Raw genomic sequence first — 20,227 nt, forward strand, 5'->3', positions numbered from 1 at the left:
AGAAGAGCTACCCTTCCGCCATTTTGGACTGAAAGCTGCTACCGGACGCCAGTAAAACGTCCGCCTACAAAGTGACGCACAAAAGTAAAACTAAATTATTTCTATTCCATTGTCATATTCTACCTGAATGGTCTGTGTTGAACAATATAATATATTATAAATATAATAACTGATTTCAGTCCAAAATGGCGGCAGAGGCTGTTGTAAAAACAAAAACAGAGTTTTGTCTCTTTGTTTCTCTACTCTTTGGAGAAGTTGCCTTAAAATGTGAAAATCCACATTTCCATGTAGACAACTGAAGATGAAGATCATGTGATGTGATTAAAAGCTTCAGAACAGCTACTTCATATTCATTTTACTTTCATTTTAATGCTCAAACTTTTCCTGTCACGCCCCTGGACACATTTATCACAGCAGACATTTTGACAGTAACAAATGGCTCCGTTCCAGCAACTATTGCAATGCAGTGTGCCAATCGTATCAACTGTGTTTGACAGCTGGAGGCTTGGAAACCACGAAGCAAGCGTTTTCTGTCAACTAAGCAACAACATGAATCAATGTTCCTGCTCCTGTTTCCGAGAAGCTGATATATTAGTCAGTGATTATTACCCTTGAAGCTCCCTGTAGCACATCTGATGAACTCCCACATCACCAAAGATATAACTGAAGTTAGTTTAACTCTGAGAGCAGCCATGCTGCCGCTCTTCCTCCTCCTCCTCTTCCTCCCTCTCTCCCACATAAACACAGAGCTCCTGACACATTGATTATGTGGTTCAGCTGATGGAGACGTCAGCTCTGCAGAGAAAAGAGCATTAACTGTGTGTGTTTAACTCTCTCTCTGTGTGTGTGTGTGTGTGTGTGTGTGTGTGTGTGTGTGTGTGTGTGTGTGTGTGTGTTTGTGTATGTGTGTGTGTGTGTGTTTCTGTGTGTGTGTGTGTGCATGAACCCCAGATGTGAAAATGTTAAATGTTCCTTTAATATTCCTGCAGGGGCTTAAAGTTTGTCAGTAAGTTCTCCTCTGATGGTAACATTGTGGTATTGCTATTATAATTCTGTTTTATATATACGCATGATGATATATTTCTAAAGTCATTACAGGTGAACTGTAAAGAAGCTGCAAAGGTTTCCAGGCGTGGTTTAAAACAGAGGAAGCTGCAGGTTGGAACCAGCTGCAGCAAGTTAGAGAAAAGAAAGAGAGTGCATCCGGAAGTAAGGCGATTTACCCCTTCAAAATAAACATGGTAATTTAACAAACATTTTTAAATTTTTAGAATAAAAAAATAAAAAAATAAAAAAATAAATAAAAAAATAAAAAAATAAAATAAAAATAATAAAAAATAATAAAAAATAAATAAAATTTCTTCTTTTTCAAAATGTGTTTATTGGTTTCAGTTTTACAGATAAGTTCAATGTAAATGACATTTCTGTGTTTTACAAACAAAAGAGCGAAAATGACAAAAAAATATTTTAAATAAATGTTTTTGTGTGTGTATTATTATAGTTAAAAGACATTGAAACAAACACACAGTGTTAAAAACACTGAAGAATTACACTGAAAATGCAAGTGGCTGATATTCAGTGTGGGGCCCTCATGTCATTGTTATATTAGCATAGTATTTTGCATAATGCTCGCTATAAGTTGTTATGATATTAGGGGGAAATTAATTTGGCTTCATGTGCATCAGTTTTAAGGTGACCTGATGGGGTATCACTGAAACTTACAAACAAGTTCATGGCTGGTTTAACCTTATAAAACCTGTCAGGGGCCCTGGAGCAAAAAAAAAAAAACACTTGATTTTGTGCACTTATTATCAACGTTGTCTTACCAAAGAGCTGCAAGTCAAGTTTGTTTTATTTATATAACCTAAAGTCAGAGGGCTGCACAAGAAATACAACATACGACACACGCTGTCCATATAGGTCCTCGGTTTGGACAATAGAGAATATTTAACAATCAATCAATCAATCAATAAAAGAGAACCCTCTAGAGGAACAACAGATGAGCAGAAGTGGAAGAAGAAGTACTCAGATCTTTTACTTCAGTAAAAATATACCACAGGGATACCACGGTGTGAAAATACTCTGTTACTAGTCCTGCATTTCAAACTTTAAGTAAAAAGTATGGGCATCAAAATAAACTCAAAGCACCAAAAAAAAGTACCAATTTTGCAGAAACAGAATTATGTATATTATATTGCTGGATTATAATTACCGATACATTCATCAATCACTTTAATGTTGCAGTTGGTAATTAATTAATTAATTAATTAGTTTAATTATTATTATTATCATCATCATTATTATTTAATTATTGATGCATTCATGTGTTCATCACTTTAATGTTGCAGCTGGTAATTGATTAGTTAATTATTATTACAATTATTATTATCATCATTATTATTATTATTATTATTATTATTATTACTATTATTAATAATAGTAATAATAATTATAATAATGATAGTAGTAATAATAATAATATATTCTGTAAATATCAAATATAAATTGTCCTGACATCATGTGGATGTGTGATAAAACTTCTGGATGCACTGACACTAAAACAGGGAGTTATATTTTGACAGTAGAGTAACAGGAAGTCCAGTATTTCCTTATTGTTGTTGTCTTCACTGCTCTGTTGGTTTCGTCTCCAGCTCATCGCTGCTCTGCTTCATTCAGACCTGCAGCTGCAGTCACTTCAGTTCATATCAGGAGGTAAGAAACATCTTTTACCAGATTACCTTCTGCTGTGTGTGTGTGTGTGTGTGTGTGTGTTATTTAACCAGGTCAGTGTTTGGTGAAGTTTGGTGTTGTGGCAGCGCAGGTGCGTCAATGCGTAATTGGTGGTAATGGTGCGTAAAGTCCCGAGAGGAGAGACGCGGTGATGTGAGACGCGCTGCTGCTGCTGCTGCTGAGTCTTTTTGTCATGTGAAGGCATCCGTCCTCTGCAGTGGTCCGGAGGGAGCATCGTGCTGCTGCTGCTGCATTAAAGCGTTAAAGGTCCCACATCAGCTAATTTTCAGGTTCATACGTCCCTTTAAATATGCAAATGAGGCATTATCTAATGCTAACTTTTGGTGAATTTAGGAGAAATCAACTGATGCAAATAGACAAAGTGAAGTAAAATAAACACCTAAATGTTCATTTTGAATCTTTCCACTAGTCTGAAATAAGACCAAACATTTTTTTTTTTAAAGGGACTATTTGTAACTTTCAGAATTGCTTGTTAACAGCTTCACCTGTGGCCGTTAAGTCAACGAAAGTCAGCGTCCTGTTGCTCGCGCTTGTGCTCGCTCTACATAGACATGAACGAGCATCGCTCAAAACAGTGAGGCGACACACGTCAGCTAAAAGCACGATATCACTCTATATTTCAGCTGCTTGGCAGTAATGTTAGCTGACCAGACTAAGGTCTCTCCGTGAATCACTGCCGATCCTAGTGTTGGCTTTTCCTGCCTCAGCCTCCGGGGCTGAAGCAGGAAAAGCAAGTCGGTGCCGGGGCTGAAGCAGGAAGAGAAACGTTATCGTCTCCCGACTGCGGCCGCAGGGAGACACCGGCACCCGGTCAGAGACGATAACGTTTCTCTCTGCGGAGCCCCGTCACTTTACAAGACACGGGAAACCTCTGTTGGTCTGGAGGAGCTGCAGCAGTTATTTCTGCACAAACATCCACTGTACATTCACTAGATATTCTCAAATCAAACTAACTCTTCTGCAGTATGGAGTGAGCGCGCATGAACGTGAGGTGGAGCAAGAACGAGTGCGGTGTGTGAGTGAAGACAAGCAGGCAGCGAAACGGTCTGAACAGCGTAGCCACACGCGAGCGCGCATGGGATCCCGAACCGGTAGATTTATACGTGTAAAAAGTTACAAACAGTCCCTTTTATTTTCTTCATACTGTCTGCCTGAATATACCTGTATTCACCCTCTCTGTCTGAAACGCTCCGTTTTAGTGCATTTCAACGGAACTGCAACGGAATTGCGTTGCTAGGCAACAGTTTGGGTCCATGTTTACTTCCTGTCAGCTGATGTTATTAACATGCACTGCAACAGGAAATAAACTGGGACACATTTAGAATGTTTACGTTTAAAACCCTGTAATGATCTATATATTGTATATTTGTGACATCACAAATAGACAGAAATCCTGACTGCTTGTTTCAAACGCACAATTTCTGAATATGGGCTCTGTGTATTTCTCCGTATATTGAGCGTTTTGATAGTTTAACAGTATTTATAAAGCATTTAAACCTGCTTTATAATATAAAAGACATGAAAATCTCACTTTTTACAATATGGGACCTTTAAATCAGATGATCCACGGTAGCCAAACCCTGGCCCGGGGGATGCGGCGGGGGCGGCTCACGGCAGGACAGGGTTCCTGAGGAGGACCAGAACGGGTCCGACCTGAACTGAGAGGAGACACTCTGTCACCGCTCTTCCTTATTTACGCTCATAGATACCAAAACCACTTCCTCGAAATCAGCTGGTCCATCACACAGTCTATATCCCCCTCCACCTCCTCCACCTCCAACAGCTCCTCCAACAACTCCTCCTCCACCTCCTCATCAAACCCAGTGAGAGAGAATACAGTATATTTAAAACCACTTCTGCTGTTTGATGTTGTACCTCATAGCTCATCTGTTTGAGTTGTTTCCTGACATTTAAACTCATACATTAAGATTCCTCCTGACACTAATGAGTCATCACCACTTTGGGTCGCCACTAACGACAAACATCTCAGGACAACCGCTGCATTGTGGGATGTGAAGCTCTTTTTATCGATTGTGCATTATAAGAAGAATGTTAAGTCTACCCTCACTGATCAACACATCTCTGAAACAGTTTCAACACAAAGTGAACATTATAATCTCCATGAAGGGAGGATACCGATACCAGCATCACAAATGCATCCGATCTGATACCGTGATTTATTAACCCAGAAAAAACTGAAAATGCTTGTTATATTTATAATATTTTATTGTTCAACACAGGCCATTTTAGTAGAATAAGACAATATATATATTTCAAATATTATCATGAAACTAGAAAACCTAAACAGTCCATCGGTACCAACCATGTCATACTAGCTCGTCATGAAGGAGGTTAAATAACGCTCCAAACTTACGCTAAATTTTGGCGAGGAAAAACTGTCATGTCCATTTTCAAAGAGGTCCCTTGACCTCTGACCTCCAGATGTGTGAATGTAAATGGGTTCTATGGGTACCCACGAGTCTCCCCTTTACAGACATGCCCACTTTATGATAATCACATGCAGTTTGGGGCAAGTCATAGTCAAGTCAGCACACTGACACACTGACAGCTGTTGTTGCCTGTTGGGCTGCAGTTTGCCATGTTATGATGTGAGCATATTGTTTTATGCTAAATGCAGTACCTGTGAGGGTTTCTGGATCAATATCTGTCATCGTTTTGTGTTGTTCATTTATTTCAAATAATAAATATATACATACATTTGCATAAAGCAGCATATTTGTCCACTCCCATGTTGATAAGAGGGTTAAATACTTGACAAATCTCCCTTTAAGGTACATTTTGAATAGAAAAAAAAATGAGCCGATCACTTGAACGGGTCGAACAATGATTATAGGACCAATTTAATTGATGTATGACGGCAAGTTGCCATTAAGGGCTTTACAGTATGTACAGTGTAAATTAATAAAACTGTTAGAGAGGCCCACCCAACCTTTCATACAAGATACAACGATGAGTAGAACAACTGTCACCAGGAATAATGGCAATAAAAGAGGAGTCTTTATTTGTTTTCTGGGAATGTGGATCTTTAAAATCAATTTGAGGTGTGCCTCAGTGGTTTGTATCTTCCACATTTTATCATGCGTCATGTCCTGTGTCCTGGACATAATGTTCTTAAATGGATATTTGAATAGTTCAAACCTCTGTGTTTTTTAAGAATGAACATTAGAACATCATTTTTGGCCAATTATGCCTGGACAGTTATTTAACTTTGGAGACGCTAAACTACAGTATGTCATCCAGTCTTTCCCCTGAACAATCAAACTATTTTTATCTTTGTTATTATGACTTAAAGCTGATGTAACCCACATCCTGACACAGGATATCTTATGATCAATTTAGTCATCAGATGACTCATTTCTATTCCTCTTCTCTCTTAAGATTGATGTTTTATTTAATAATTATGATGTTAGAGGAGGTGGCGTTTCATTCAGGCGTCCACTGCAGCTGCTTGTGGTTGATCGTTGACTGTTTGCAGATTTTAAACCTTAGAAACGAGAGGGAAACACTGTTCCTAGAATCTGACAGTGAGTGGAGGAGAAGAGTAACGACTTGTGCGTAGTGATGCATCTGTTTTTTAGGCAGTTTTCCAGACACAAAGTCAATGGAGGTGTAAACAGAAGCTGGAGCTGTGTGAATGCATCTTAAACCCCCAGTTGATGATATCAAATCAAAATAGTAGGGAGGAGGAAACTGTTTGTGTCCTGCGTGAAACCAGAAGTCAACGTTGACTTATTTGGCACGTAATTTCCTTGGTCGTGTCGAGAAGGTAACCCACAATTTTGGAAACTCTCGCGAGATGGTTAAGGTTAGGCACTGACCCCGAATGGTTCTGGTTAGGATAGGTTGTCAGGCTGCGAGTCTCTTGAGAGTTTTTGCACGTTTTTAGCATCTAGACATGACAAACGTCCGTACTTTAGTAACGCAACTTCCGTAGTTATTTTAACCCAAACCAATATCTTTTCCTAAACCTAACTAAGTCATCTTGTTGCCTAAACACTACAGGGACTTTAGACTCACTGATCGCTCATGTTGATGGACATTTGTAGGAAAACGCACGAACAATAGCAAAATAGCTTTTCGTAAGATATCATCCGAAAACGTTGCAGATTCAGCTGATGATTCTCTGAAGGTTCATCACTTTCACTTTGTCACGTTGTTTTCACATTAGAGCTGCAACCATTAGTCGATCGGCAGATAAATAATCACCAACTATTTTGATAATTGATTAATTGTTAAGTCATTTTTCATGCAAAAGTAGTAGAAAATGACATTTTCAGCCTCTCAAATATGGAGATTTCCTGCGTTTGTTTGTTTTATGTCCTATTAAACTGAATATCATTGGGTAACAGAGCCGACAAAACAAGACATTTAAGGACTTTGAGAAACTGGGATGGATATTTTTTCACTATTTTCTGACATTTTATAGACCAAATAATTAATCAATTAATGTGGAAAATAATTGGCAGATTAGTTGATTATGACAATAGCCCTATTTCACATCATCATAAGCATTTTTATTTGAAAAATATTGATTATAGCCACTTTAATGTTCCTCTCCGTGGTTATTTTAGAGCAGTTCTGACCAAAACATGTAACCATAGTTGCTGAATCTTCCAAAATTGCCCCAGAATCTGAGGTTGAAGTTCTTACAATGTGTTTAAGCTTGCTGATATGTCCTGAATGCACCTTTGGAGTCGTAATCCTTCAGTTGTTGAACATTTTAACAGCAGAAAAAGCCTTTTATGTTGCAACGCCGGCGTCCTCCTGCTGCAACACCTGTGGGGCAACAACACAGCGGGTTTGGGGGCACGAAGTCGTTGTCGTAACACCTCAGTTACGTGACGGACAGGAAGTCTGAGGAAACAGAGAAGAAGAAAGAGGTTTTCTTATGTCTTTATTTTGTACCTGCATGGGCGTGTGACGTGTGTGTCGTGTGCTTTAGAAGGACCTGCTCTTCCAGTCTGTGTTCCAGTGTGTGAATGTTTTAGTCATGAATTAAATGGGGCAAAGTTCTCTCCCACAGAGGCTGACTGACGGGCTGGGCGCTGGCATTGTTGTGCATACTGTAGGTAGGATACTGTGTGTTTGATTATATATTCACGTAATGGCTCTTCCAGCAAACATCGTCTGCAGCGAGGGAGTGCTTGAATTGACTTTGTGGGCGTGTGTGTGTGCTCTTGTACCACACACACACACACACACACACAGATATGGGGAGGCTCAAGGGGCAGTGGGCGCGGTGGGAGAGGTCCAGCCTTTAATCAGGATTGTCAACAGTGAAATGCCAGGACACTCAGCAAACAGACACCGACGATGAGACCCAACAGGAAGTACACACACCAGTAATAACACTTCATAAAATGTCTGCAGAATTTAAACTGTAGAAGAAGTCGGAGGAGCCGCATATGAAAATGCACGAGTTCATAAGACCACAATATTTAATGGAAAAATAGTGGAATGTGTGATTGCGACACCGGGGGCGTTATGCTAAAATACAGGAACAGGTACTTCAGGTGGGGTTACATAAACTCCTCCTCTGCTTACTGAGGAATGTTAATTAGTTTTTACCTACATGGCCACATATATGTGCACAGTATGGGAGAAGACTTTGCACCAGAAGTTGAACCATAATCAAATTATTTTGGTCAATATTGATTCACGATTACTCATCAACTTTGGCAACACCCTGCATTTAGAAAGAACATTTTGTCGCCTACATTTTAAAGTTAAATGAATCAATCTGGTGAACTTTGAGAGCATAATTAAGAGGCTAGATCCATGAAGAACGCTGTGCTCTAGTAAACATTATAATCATAAACACATTGGTTGTGTAGATATGAACGGTGATGACACCAAAAAAGTCCCGGGGTCCGTGTTACGCGATGGGACGAGTGGGTTTGCCGACATCGCCGCATCGAGGACGGTCCGCCCCGGTTGACAGTCACCAGGGAGCTCCGTCCCTCCCCGCAGGGAGAGTGGGCACAGCGAGCACCAAGCGGCGAGGTCCGGGCGAGGGCTGCTGTAAAGCGCCACCTTCACCCCGGGCCTTTCCACGCCGACCAAGAGCCAGTCGCTGAGCACCACCGTGGAGGAAATACGAGGGGATTCTCCCACACCGAGCAGCCGTCCCTGACCCGCTGAGTGGGGCGAACGTACACTGCGGATAAAGGAAAAGGGTGCGCTGGATTTATAACACAAGACTAAGCAAGAGCGTCATTGTGAAGCGGAATGCGGGACAATAATCGTTTTATGTTGATTATCTTGTTTTCATAATTGTTGGAAGCCGAAATCGTAATTGAAATTTGATTAATTGCACAGCTGTAGAACCGGCTGCAGGGATTTGGTCCAACCCTGACGTTGTTGATCAGGTCTCCAGTTCATCCCAAAGGTGTTGGACGGGGTTGACCAAAGCTACACATGTGGACCAACGTGATCTCATGGAAAGGCGTATAAATAGCACGACCCATTTCTCTCTGTTCTAGGGGGGGTCCAGGGAGTCTTTAGGGGGAGATAGCAGCTCAGCAGTAGACGTCACATAGAAGTGTAGTACATCATCTGAAAGCTGGGAACCTGGAGATTAATTTGAGATGCAGCTCAGCACTGTGACAGATGTTCACACACTTTTGGCCATTATATTAAAATACTAGCGTATAGCAGAAGTCCTGAAGATGATTTCACTATTCTATGAAGTCTGAATTGTTTTAGCTGAAACATGTTGATTGTCAGTCCTTGAATTTCATAAATAAACACCTTTAAAGTCTTTGAACAACCCTTGAATGCAACAAATCACTCACCAAAATGCAGTGTAAGGTAGTAAAGTCATATTTCTGGACTGTGAACGAGGAGAAAAAGCTTAAATCTGTGTTACACAAACACAAAGTGACTGTGGTTCAGGGGTTAAAGAGATTATTGTGTAACCAAAAGGTCACAGGTTTGACCTTCACTGCAGCAGCGTGTCGAGTTGAGTTAACTCTCTGAAGAAGAAGCTTCCCGCCGGATAAAAGCATCTCTCACTTCATCTCCATCATGTCAGGATCTGAAGAGGCTGCCGTTTCATCAGCAACAACATCTACAGTCTTTAGTTGCTTTTCAGATGGAATAAATCCCCATGAAAGTGTTTCCAGTATGCGATCGTTTAATGAGATTATAGGATAAAGTGTCTGTTTACATTCTAAACAGTCGCTAATCAGAAGGAAGTAGACGGTTTATTGAATCCGGCGCTCCACCATGAGCAAACTTTAACAGTCAGAGACACAGTGTTTAATCTGCTGCTGGCTTTTTACTGAAGCAACAGGTTTGTTGTCGCTCTTGATGTGCAAATTACACATTTAAGGTATTTGTTATGGCTTCCAACACCGATGCACTTTCCAACTGGATGATGGATTCTCGCTTGATTGAGATATTAAATTCATTACAGTGATCTTAAAGTCATCGTGTTACAAGACGTGCATCTCTCTCTCTGCATGTTTAAACCATACACTGTACAAACATTTGGACGCAGTCTCCGTGACGTCGCCCGTAGGTTTGTGAAGAGCCATTGTGAAGCCCAAAAGGGGAAACCGGAAGAGCGAGGACGGCGGATATACAAGCCGATGTTATGATATGTACATGAAACAAAGCGGTATCTGTCGACCTTTTTCACACCACTCTCACTCACCAGTTAGCTTCATTCCAGATGTTCATGTCGCTGTGAAAATATCTGTGTGTTGGAACGATCAGACGAAGATGAAGAACCTTCTGTGTTTCTCGTGCACTGATTCGTTTAAGATGAACAGCCAATCAGAGTGGTTTCTCTCACCGATGAGCTCCGCCGCTGTTTCAACATGCTGAATCGGCCGAAAAGCCTCCAACACAGGCAGACTAGAGACGACGGTGCGGGACACACCGCAAAAACTAGACCGACAGACGCTCACCGACGGCCCGAAACTGTGCGACGGCCGACTGCCGGCTTGGTGTGTCAGGACCTTTATACACAACTCTCTCCGTTATTGTTGCTGACCGGGAACCAGCTCCAGCGTTTCATTTGCGTTTCATAGTGTGACTGACACAGTGACTAATCTCAGGACATGTTGCTAACAACAAACAGCAAACAGTCTGTGCTTGTGAACTTTGGTTTCACATTACGTGCATCAAACTACATACCGTGTATTCTGCGTTCAGCAGCGTGCACCGGACCGTGACTGTTTGGTACGAATACACAAACCGTTACAGCCCGACCAATCACAACGTCGGACAGAGCCCCCCCTAATCTGACATCACAAAGGGGGTTCCTGAAGCTATTCAACTATCTGACAAGCTCTGGTGGAGTATACTGACAGCTCTACTGTTGCTCAGACTAGAGCTGCAACGATTAATCGATTAGTTGTCGACTATTAAATTAATCACCGACTATTTTTATAATGGATTAATCGGTTTGAGTCATTTTTCAAGGAAATTCTCTCATTGCAGCTTCTTAAATGTGAATATTTTCTGGTTTCTTTACTCCTCTATGACAGTAAACTGAATATCTTTGAGTTGAGGACAAAACAAGACATTTGAGGACGTCGTCTTGGGCTCTTTGGGAAACACTGATCAACATTTTTCACCTTTTTTTCTTTATTTTATAAACCAAACAACTAATTTATTCATCAAGAAAATAATCAACAGATTAATTAACAATGAAAATAATCATTAGTTGCATCCCCAGTTCAGATAGAATACAGCAGATGAAGTCCATTAACTATCATAATATCATGGTAATAGTTTTTGTAATAGTTTTTGCAATCAAAGTTGCCATAAAGCGTTCATGCTTTCATTGCCCCGATGTCGTAACACAATCAGAGATATTAATCTGGTAGTTACCGCTGTGTTAACAGACTCTGAGGGCAACACATTTATATCATCTTGTGGTTTATCTCAGCAGAAGAAACATGTCTTTTTTATTCTGATCGCTACGAGACACACTTGTCCCGACCAGGCCGGTAATCTGTTTGTTAGTGCAACACAACGCTGGTGTTTTCGTGGTATTTCAGTGGCCTGTAGAGCTTCCTCATAGTGGTGATTTGGGACGTTGTGGGAGTGTCAGCTGAATGCCTCAAATGTCATTCACACACACTGACAGTGTGTTGTGCCACTGGTTGGGCTGGTGAAAGCATTTAAATTGAGTCATGCAGTTGAGCAGGTCAGGAGATTACCATCACCTGATGACTAACAAACTGCGTCCTAAACAAGAGGAGCTCTGTAATCCAAGAAACTTCTCAGTAATCCTTAAGAGAAAGGGGGTTTACCTTAACGGCCCTGACACACTGTATTAATAACACTGTATTAATAACACTGTAATAATAACACTGTAATAACACTGTGTGGATTACACACACAGTTTACAGCGCAAGAAACAGGAAGTGTGTTGCAAACCGACAGTCACATGATGTCAGTTTGCATTTGTCAAACTGTCCGACGTTGATGCTAAAAGACAAGACACCAGTCAGGACGCTCTCTCTCTCTCTCTCTCTCTCTCTCTCTCTTTCTCTCTCTCTCTCTCTCTCTCTCTCTCTCTCTCTCTCTCTCTCACATGGACAGATTATTAGTGTTCATGCCTTTGGGCTCAAACATGTAAAGATCTCTCCTACAGAGGAGCCATAGACCCCCAGACTGAGAGCAGAAAGAGACACAAAACCACCAGCAGAACTTCAGTATTTAGTTCACACTGGAGGGAAGACAGATAACATTGTTTTGTCAGTTTGGGTCAGAGATCAGGAACCTGCATCTCTTTAGCTCCTCTCCAGTGGCTCACTGTGGATTGTTAAAAATGGAAATAAATAAATGTTTCTTGTTTACATTTTCATTTTTATTTATCATTGTTGTAGGTCTATGGTACGACGGTACGACGGAGTATTAGGGCCACATTGAGGAAGAAAAATAAATCTGAGATTACGAGAATAAAGTCATAATATTACGAGAATAAAGTCATAATATTATAAATATTAATTAAATTATAATTTTACGTGTTATTTTCTTTTTTTCTTGTAAAGTTATGACTTTATTCTCGTAATATTACAACTTTTTTTCTCATTAAGTTATGACTTTATTCTGGAAATCTCAGATGTTTTTCCCCTCAATGTGGTCCTAATACTCCGTAGTACATGTGCACTTTGGCCCTCACTGCATTAGACTTATACATTATATACTTATTTTGTTTTGCTTAAAATGTCTCTTTTGATAGTAAAGGTTGCTGACCCGTGGTTTGGGTGAACTGACCCTTTAAATTAAATCTTAAATGCAGGATCTGTATTGTAACTCAGTGTTTAGTGTTTCTTCCTCCACTAAGATCATCTGCAGAATCATCTGCATTGATGCAGTCGACAGAGCTGACCACTAGGTGGCAGTGTCACAATGTCTTTACTGTGTTAGTGTTCAGTTTAAGTGTAATTTCTCACCTGCAAACATCCCACATCAGAGACATTACTCTGTATTATCAGCTGTCAGTCAGGTCAGGACTGTCAGAGGCGGTTTGAGTCATTATGTTTTAGTTTATTCTCCACATGTGTGTGATTTTCTCTGAGTCACGTTGGCGCTGGCGTCCTGCCATCCTGCAGCAGCAGCAGCAGCACGCCACCACTCGTGTGTGGAGATAGAAACCTGTTTGTTCTGGAGGTAAATCATCTGAACAGTTAACTGTTTTAGACTGAGAAGAAGAGGCTTTGATTTCCAGTAATTAAACATGCAGCATTTTGGAGGAAAAAAAGTGACGATTCCAGTATATTTCTGTTGTGTTTTATTGAGTTTTGATGCCTTCGTTTCCCCCTTAATCATGCACAAAGTAAAGCAGAGGAAACCAGCTGCTGTAAAACAAAGAGAACGAACGCTGAGCAATGTAAGATCCAACAGGAACAATCATTAAGATGACAGTTAATATTAATGGTGGAGATGATTGCTACTTAATGAGCAGCTGATGCACCGTATTGATCAGGAGCAGGAAACTGCTACTTCACCCGTCTGTTAACTCACTATGTAAAATGTACTTAGAGTACTATATGCATCTTTGTTTCTGGTGTAATCTTGTGTATTTCATGTGTTAATTTACAGTAATGTTAATGGTTTGGGGGTATTTTTGTCATGCACTTGAACTCTGCTTTTAAGAGAAGTTCTGTACAAAATAATTGTTGTTTTTAGGGCCTTTCAGTTTGTGCAGAAACTACTCTGTTGACTACTATAACTTCCATATTTATAGAGGCTGCAGTGTTTACTCAGATGTTCGTATTTCAGTATTGTATTTCACATTGTCCTGTGACTTTTTGTCTTTCCTGTGCTGCAAATTCTCCAGTCTGCAGCTCAGGAGGCACCTCAGGGGGCAAAGTTTTTCAAGATATTCAAAGCCTAAAAACAAGCATTTTATTAATACAAGTATTGACTTTGGTGACCCCATGACTTTTCATCTAGCTCCATCATCAGGTCAACATTTTAATTTGTCCATATCCTTAAGTTTATGACCAAATACCTGCAGAACTAAAGACATTCCCACCAGCCGCAGCTGTATACTTTGTGTTTAGTGCTAATTTGCACAGGTTTGCATGCTGATACGCTAAAGTTAGATGGTGAACATGGTGTTAATGTGGTATTAATAATAATAATAATAATAATAATAATACATTTATTTGTATAGCACTTTTCAAAACCGATGTTACGAAGTGCTTCAACAAGACAATAAAAGCAGATAAGTAAAGTATATAATAAGGTAACTGTTAAAACAGAACATCACAGAACATATCAATAATAATAATAAAGTAGTAAAATGGCAGAAAAAGGTTATAAAAACAAATATATATATATATATACACACATAAACGTGTATAAATAAATAGATGCATACACAAACACAGTATGAACATATATATACCCATACACATACTTCACCAAACATAAGCACATAAAAACTCTATACATATACAGACATATAACGTTGGGACCTGATAAAAATGACATCCTAAAAGAAGATTGTGTTTTACTGTGATCTATGACTGAAATATGGACGTTAAACACATCACTCTTTCACATTCCTTTAACCGTTTTACTTGATAAAAGATAATTTCACCTTCAGGATTTAATGATTCATCATCCAGCTCATAAAAACCAGACTTCAAAGATCTGGAGGACTTCATGGTTTTGGGTCGATGCACATATCAAATTAAATAGTATGAGGGCACAATTTAGTAATTTGAGGGTGTTAATTATTAATTTGAGAGACTGAAATAGTGAAGTGAAGGGAGGAAACAAGTATACTGAGTGTGTAAATGAGTCATTTTTAGGAAATGATTTGTAGTTTTAGGGCAGGAACTACTTTCCCTCTGTGACATCTACCAGACTCCAGAGAGAAACTACATACCACTATAAGAACAACCCGTTTCCCCCTTCAGCTAGTATTGTGAAAGCTCGTGTGTGTCTTTGCCTCAGTGCTCACACGCTGGTGGGAGTCTGAATGCTTTGGTCCGTCTCTGGTATGTCAACATTGAGTCATGGCAGCCTGATGGACTCGACTCGGGGCGAGGAGACGCTGCTCTCGGTCCTCCAGCTTCGCTCTCACTCACTTCTGTAAACTCCACACCGGTTCAGCCAGTTTACAAAACCAACATTTACTCACAGAAACATTCAACATGTGCATGTTGGAGTCATGAACTTCTGATTCTGTTTTGTGTTTCCTCTCACACGTGGACATCCTCAGAGGAGTCGGGAGCCTTTATAACCTCATAAATGTTCTCAGGAGAATTCATTTATCCGTGACCTCTACTGGTGACCTTATGAACCGAGACAAATAAGACCCAGGCGTCTTTGATTGGACTGGATTACCTGTTTGAGCCAAACATTTTCTCATATATACAGCATAGTAAACTGAATATTTTGGGGTTTTGGACAAAACAAGACATTTGAAGACGTCCTCTTCGCCTTTAGGAAATTGTAATGGGCATTTTTTCAAAATGTTCTGATATTTTGACTGAATTATTAAAGAATTGCAAAGAAAATCATGCATTAATAAATAAATAAATACATAAATGAATACACACATTTAAAAATAAATAGAAAATACATGCAAAAATAAATAAATAATAAATACAAAAATAAATAAATCAATTTCAATATTAATTAAAATAAATACATAAATAAATAAAAGGGAAAATTGAACAGAAGAGTAGATAAATAAGTGATTAATACAAAGATAAATAAATAAAGTAATAAATAATAAAATAATAAGTAAAATTAAAACAGAAATATCAATTTATGTCACATTTTATCAATTAATTAATGGCTACATTTATTTTTAATTTTACTTTTCCTGCATTTAATGACTATTTATTTATCAAGTCATTTATTCATTTATTTTTGATTTTGGCAGATTCCGTCATCCATAGTGAGATGTTACGATGAAGATTGAATCAGGGCTGCAACCAACAATTATTTCTATTATTGATTCATCTGCCGATTGTTTTCTTGAGTCGTGTTGATGTTGATTAATGTCTGAACATTTTCCTGAAGCCCACAGTCTTCAACTTTATTGTTTTGTTTGACCAAAAACCCAAATATAGTCTCACTTACTGTCACATAAGACAAAGAAAAGTCGTAAATCACCACATTTTACAACCTAGACTAAAGGAATATTTGTTAATTTTGCATGAAAAATTACTTTAACGATTAATCAATTATCTAAACAGTTGCAGGTTCATTTTCTGTCTCATCGATAAATGGAGATAAGATAAGAGAAAGTTGGTGGAAGTTTCTTAAAATGGCACTTTAACACTTTAACACAGAGACAGGTGCCTCAAACAGGAAGTCCCCCCTCTCTCTCTCTCTCTCTCTCTCATTGGCCACCTTTAAGCCAATCACATCTCCTCCTTCCTCTCTGCATCCCGCCTCTTTGAATCTTCCCCTCCTCCGTCTGCGTCGCTGCTGCACTCCGCTCTCAACCTCCCGGCCTCACTGTCTGTGGAGGGGCTCTGTGGATGTGTGTGTGGATGTGTGTGTGAGTGTGTGTGTGTGTGTGTTGCAGAGAGAGAGAGAGAGAGAGAGAGAGAGAGAGAGAGAGAGAGAGGGAGAGAGAGAGAGAGAGAGAGAGAGAGAGGGGGGGGGGGGGGTGAGGTTAAAAGAGAAGAGACGCTGCAGGAGAGCGGCGGCTTCTTGTTTTGTGTTTTTGAGTGAGTGTCCTGACGGAGACAGTTCAGGGAAGTGATGATGATGATGATGATGATGATGATGATGGGCTGCCCTCAGCCTCCGCGGGCTCAGGTCAGTGGATGCTGTCACTGCTGTCTCAAGTGTGTGTGTGTGTGAGGAAAAGGAAGTTCATGCACCTCCTGCTATTGTATAATACAGTGTTTTCCAGCCTGTTGCTGGTTTCCAGTTTCCGAAGTGTGTGTTTGCTGCAGAATGTTGCAAGAAACTGTAATTTAAAAGTTAAAATTACGTTTTTCAATGAGTCTTCTCGACTGTAAAATATCAAAAATAACAATAAATGTCGTCACAAGTTCTCAGTCCGACTGACCTGTAGTGCATTTTTTCACGGAATCATGGCGTTCTGTAATTTCTTTATAACAGACCGTTGCTATGGGCGCAGTTCTGATGTCGGACTCTGGAGGACCGTTTTTGTGTCAAATTATTGATTTCTTCAGTAAGTAGCCGTGTAATAAGCAGGATAATGTACAGCTAGCGGGTCATTGTTGTGAAGGAAACCCCTTCAGGGGGATGAGAGAACCCCTCTGCTCCGCGTCGGGGTGCAGCATCACAACAAGGCCGTCTCGCTGTGCATTGTCCTTTACTTATCTTCTATCAGAGCGGTCACTTATTCAACATCCCAACTACCGTTCAAACATAGAAAAGATGTAAACATTCGATCTGTATCAACGTGTTAAAATCACTGTCACTCCGGCCCGTTCTCATTCCCAGGGCGTCAAATACCGCCGCTCAAGGGTGCCTTGTGCGGCGGTATCACACGCCGACAGACAAGGTGCGTGACTTTAAAAACAGATCAGAGCTCACAGCACATCTACATAAAAATGTTATCAATAACACCTTTAAATGAATAGGTTGCTGTATAAAGTATAAAGAAAAGAATACAGAAATAAATAAGCTTGGGGAAATAAATAAAGGGTGAAATGCAAAGGGAAAATCATGCATGCATAAATAAATAATAAATACATAAATTGATACACACATTTAAAAATAAATAGAAAATAAATGCAAAAATAAATAAATAAATAAAAAAATAAATGCAAAAATAAATAAAAAAATTTAAATATTAATTCAAATACATAAATAAATAAATGCATGAATAAATAAATACATTTAAATATTAATTAAAATAAATATATAAATAAATAAAAGGGAAAATTAAACAGAAGAGTAAATAAATAAGACAGACAAACAAACAAACCAACGCCGGTGAAAACATAACCTCCTTCCTGGCATTCGGCCTCGGCGGAGGTAATTACAGGTTATTTTACCGCTCCGTCTTACACAAAATATTCTGCCTTCTCTCCCAAAATTTAAGATATAAAATCTGCCACAAAAAAAGGTTCCCCTCCTGAAGCACAACTCAAGTTTTTCATCGTCATCTAAAAAGTACGTCCTTTATGTCCTGGCAGACCGGACAGTAAAACAACAAACAGTCTGTCCTCCTCTGGACTGCCAGTCTCTCGGGCTGATGGTAATGTTCCTGAATGTAACTGTGCACATACAGTCGGGATCTTTGTGTTTTGTTTAGATTATACTTTACCTTCTAGGCAATTTGCATTAATGAAAAATGTCTTATGGGGAGCCGTGCTGAATGTTTAACATCGACTATTATCAGACGTTTTATCACTCGAGCATTACTCTAAAATATGAGAAATAACAATAAATCCAGCACAAGTAAACGTCTTGAAATCGATTATTTAGTTTCACAATGGCTCGAACAGTAAAACCTAAATGGAGTTCAGACCATACTTCAGTTTGAAGGGTTCTCGGGTGTTGTGAGCGGTTCAGGATGCCAAAACGCTCCACTGAACGCCTTTCCTGCATGCTTGCATTCACATTTAGTGGCTGGGTGTGTTTCAGACGTGCACATTTATTAATCAGGATCTCTAATTCATTGCACAATGAAATGACTGATGAGATGCACGGTCTTCTCTGCTGCGACCCGTCTGTCATGTCTTAACGTTATCTGGCCTAATTTAAGACGCAGGATCCATCAAATATCTGCTATTTTTACGTGTTAATAACTGTTATTGATTACTGACGACTTAGAGAAGTCTGATGGTACATGTCCACAGCCTCCGTCCTTTCCACGCTTCCCATTCATTGTCTATGTAAGCAGCCATGAGATGCATTCTGGTAGCGTGGTGACGCAACTCGAGAGACGGGGCGTCATGTTAGCCGCTCCTCATTTGCATAAAGTTGAGGTCTAGGCTGCTTTTTGCAAATCAGGGGGCGTCCGGCGTGACTCGCCGCCTCTGGAAACTTCTTATGGTACGTGTCCACCAGGGCGTTTTTTACCGCGAGGGATCGCTTCGCTTCCAAGCATTGGACACTTGGTGGGCTGCCACGAGACACAACACACTCGACAACTGATTGGACGAACGCTTTCCCTCCGTGGGCTGCTCCACCACGCGAAAATAGTTCACCGAAATGTGTTTCTGAAAACATCTGAGGAGAGAAATAAGCCGTGCAGTTGATGAATCTGTCTTTAGATCGACAACGGTTAGTTTAAAAGTTTCTAATGGTACTATTTTTCGTGATATAAGAGAAGAAAATCAGGAGCCGAGTTCCCATCAAGCGTCCAACGCTGGGAAAAAAACGCCCCTGTGGACACGAACCATCAGAGAGGATGACGTAAAATACTTCAGTGTGTGAAGTAAGAAGTTACAGAAGTTAAAGAAAAGATGAAGAAAGAGGATTTTGTGTGTGAATCAGCCTGATTGCATGAGTGAGTGTGTGTGCGTGTGTGTGTGTGTGTGTGTGTGTGTGTGTGTGTGTGACTCAGCAGCCTGCCACCTGGCTGGCGAGTGATGCAGTTGGGGGGGGAGATGGTCCTCACTGTACCCAATTAATGTGAGTGCTCACTGGGCCGGGCATAATGTACACACACACACCCACACACACACACACACACACACACCGGCCACTTCCTGCATTAATCACCTTAAAATATTTTTGTTATTTCCAAGGTCAACAGTGAACCTTCCAGCTCAGTTTCCTGTTATAGTCACGTAAGATTTAACTCGGGTCAAGTCCTCAGTAAAATATCCTTAAAAGGCTTCAGCCTGGCAGCTCCGTTATTAATGTATAATTTATATTAACGTTAAATCTAATGTAATGTGAAAGGGGTCGACTGTAGTTCTGAACTCAACTCTGCAGCTCTGCAGAGCGTTTCAGCCTCTTTGTTTTGTTTGTGCGGCACATTAAGCGTCTGGTTCTGGTTCTGGTTCAGTCTCAGTGTTTCCAGCAGCAGCAA

At 40.0% G+C, this 20,227-nt stretch overlaps 1 protein-coding gene across 2 annotated transcripts in view; it reads left to right on the forward strand.

Annotated features, from left to right (window-relative positions):
* Positions 1-2,636: 2,636 nt before the first annotated feature.
* Positions 2,637-20,227, forward strand: part of pld1b (phospholipase D1b) — a 45,699-nt gene continuing 28,108 nt past the window's right edge. Inside the window, exon 1 of one of the 2 annotated variants that reach the window (XM_037756331.1) lies at positions 2,637-2,712. The gene's annotated coding sequence lies outside the window, so the exon portion shown is untranslated. Of the gene's footprint in view, positions 2,713-16,856; positions 17,026-20,227 lie in introns of those variants that run through there. The other variant, XM_037756330.1, reaches the window with a different exon arrangement.

The sequence above is a fragment of the Sebastes umbrosus genome, chromosome 21 (genome assembly GCF_015220745.1).
Source record: "Sebastes umbrosus isolate fSebUmb1 chromosome 21, fSebUmb1.pri, whole genome shotgun sequence".
Taxonomy (NCBI): Eukaryota; Metazoa; Chordata; class Actinopteri; order Perciformes; family Sebastidae; genus Sebastes; species Sebastes umbrosus.